We start from the raw sequence: 3,126 nt of genomic DNA, 5'->3' as shown, positions 1-3,126 counted from the left end.
GGGGACGTGCCCCTGGGGCGGTTGCACAGTAGCCGCCCTTGCCACCCTACCCCTATGCCATGACTGGACAGGGGTAGTAGGCCTCTCTCCCTCTATTTTTTCCTATAAATACAGAGGAGGAAAGAGCTAAAAAGGGAGAGGAGAGAAAGAAAAGACAAAAACTGAGACGAATAAGAGAAGGAAAATAGAGAGAGAGAAAAAAAAAAGCAGGGGAAGAAACAGGAAGACCTGTCATCGCCATCATCATCCACCGCCACCTTCCTCGTCGCTGCCACGAGAACCGTCTTGAGCTGCTGTTGATAACAGCTCCACCGCCAGCAGAGGCATAGGAGAAACTGAACCGAAACAGAGAAAAAAAAGGAAGGGGAACCCTCGGCCGCTTCAGTTCTTCCACCTCCTCCACCACCAGCAGCTGCATTCTGCCACCTCCACAGTCACCAGCAACACCGCGAGCAACCGCAGGTCAACCTCCTTCCCTTCCCTTTCTTCTTCTTCTTCTTCTTCTTCTTCTTCTTCTTCTTTGTCGGGTGTTCCACTGTTCACATTGCATGTGAACAGTGGAGAGATCCTCCACTGTTTAATGGGCCGGCAGCCCCGACCCAGCCCAAAAATTGTTAAGCTAGGTCCAACCAAATTCTAAAAATTTTCAAAAAAAACTATTTTGAAAGAATTGTGACTTTTCCGCATATTTTTCTACTAAATTTTTTTTAATATTGGTTTGTATATTTATACCATAAAAATACAAATCCGGTATTAAAATACCCGGTTTTCATAAAAAAAAATTGTTTTTGTTTTCATGCATACGGCCAAGTCTCTCAACGCTAAAAAATCATGTTGTATTTTCATACGACAAAGAAAACTTTAAAAAAATATGTTTTAGCATGCATTTTGGCTTTAATAACCAGTTTATTAAAGTCACGAGAACTTGGACAATATTTCAAAAAATCCAAAAAAATATTTTATTTTGTTTTAGTATCAGGGATTATGAATTTATACGTAAAATGTATTCCTGATATTAAAAAGTTAGTTCTTTTATTGATGTTAGGATGATTAGGTTTTACCCAACATGATAAGGATCTCTTTACCGATGAGGACTTTTCTTAAATCGTAAACAGACCAACAATTAGAAATACGGTAAAATCTTAGCATATATCAGACAATTAAACAATGCAGCTTATCCTAAATAGGGCGTAGTTGAGGTGCTAATACTTATCATAACTCATTTTTGGGTTATTCCCCAAATTCACTTTTTCTCTTCCAAAAAAATCAAAAACATATTCGAGCTAAAAACAAAAAAAAAATCCAAAAAATAATAGCAGTGAGAAGAGGATGTTGGAGCACCCTGAAAATGGCTAGAATTTGGTTAAGGAGGTTCAAAAATACAAAGATTGAAATTTGAAAATATTTTGTTGACTGATGAGAGCCCTGTTGACAAAGAAAATTCAATTTTGAGGAAGAAAAGTCCAAAATCAGATGTTTATGGACTCAATTAAATTTTATTGAAGGTTTAATTGAATTTATGGAGGGTTTGATTGCAAGAAACATTGATTTTAAGTCAATTTGGGCTTTAATTGGGAGAAATTAAAGTTCTGGGGTCAAAACAATTCATCATTTCTTGATATGGTGAGTCTGTTATCTTTTCCTTTTTCTTCTTTACAAAGCTTATTATCTAAAATCTCTTATGAGATTTTCTGTTGTAAGCATTGTAAAGAGGGGGCAACTGTCATAACCTATTTTTGAGTTATTCCCCAAATTCACTTTTTCTCTTCCAAAAAATACTAAAAACAAAAAAAAAATTAAAAATAATAGCAGTGAGAAGAGGATGCCGGAGCGCCCTGAAAATGGCTAGAATTTGGTTAAGAAGGTTCAAAAATACAAAGATTGAAATTTGACAGTATTTTGTTGACTGATGAGAGCCCTGTTGACAAAGAAAATTCAATTTTGAGGAATAAAAGTCCAAAATCAGATGTTTATGGACTCAATTAAATTTTATTGAAGGTTTAATTGAATTTATGGAGGGTTTGATTGCAAGAAAAAATTGATTTTTAAGTCAATTTAGGCTTTAATTAGGAGAAATTAAAGTTCTGAGGTCAAATTATAATTTTTTAGAGTTGATTTGGTCAAATCAGGGGCTTAATTGCATAAATATTAAAGTTCATTGACCGAATCAAGGGTCAAATTGAAGAAATTGAACGTTTATTGATCAATTGAGGATCCAATTGCATATATTCGAGACCAGTCCCCGTACCAAAATACTAGGTGGCAACTCCCATTCCATTTTCCACTAATAAAAGACAAGAATTCCTTGTCTGCCCATATTTTCCAGATAGACACGATACATATGAGGGTGGACGATCGCCGCAACACCGCACACGTGCGACAGTGATAACAAAATCACTCTTATAAATCTTTGAGAGTTAGGTAAAAACTCTTGGTATTTGTAAGGTAATTTCACCAAGAAAAAAATCTTGAAGAAGATACATCTTTAAGCTGGAAAAATCTTAAAGATGACATATTTTCAAGTGGAAAAATCTTGGTGTGGATTCATCAATTGGTGAAAAATCTTGAAGGTGGAATATCTTCAAGAGGCAAAAATCTTAGTGTGGATTTATCAAGTGGTGCAAAAATCTTAGTGTGGATTCATCAAGTGGCTATTGTACTCTTGAACTTGGACTAGTGAAGGAATATAATACTCAAGTATGGTTTGATGTTTGAAGTGCGGATGTAAGCTTGTCGAACCACGTTAAAAACGAGTTTGCAAATTCTCCCCCTTATCTCTTTACTTTAAGCACTTTAATTATATTGTTGGTTATTTTATTTATTTGAATTAATTTGCATTATTTGTTAATATTAGTGATGCATCTAATTCACCCCACTCTTAATCCCAGAACAGTAAATTTTCTAGTTAAGTTAGAAATTTGGAAAATTTTGATTTTGTGTGGGATTGATTTAGGTTGAAGAAATTTGAATTGAAAAAATGATAGATAACTGATAACAATTAGGGTATTAATTGATGTTATTATTTATTGATGATTGTATGATAAGAAGGCTTATGATGATTATGATAGAGATTATGATGGTAATGCTGGTAGTTGTAATGATAACATTTGTAATGGTAGTAATAAT

The sequence above is a fragment of the Populus trichocarpa genome, chromosome 5 (genome assembly GCF_000002775.5).
Source record: "Populus trichocarpa isolate Nisqually-1 chromosome 5, P.trichocarpa_v4.1, whole genome shotgun sequence".
Lineage (NCBI taxonomy): Eukaryota > Viridiplantae > Streptophyta > Magnoliopsida > Malpighiales > Salicaceae > Populus > Populus trichocarpa.
This window is presented reverse-complemented; position numbering follows the sequence as displayed.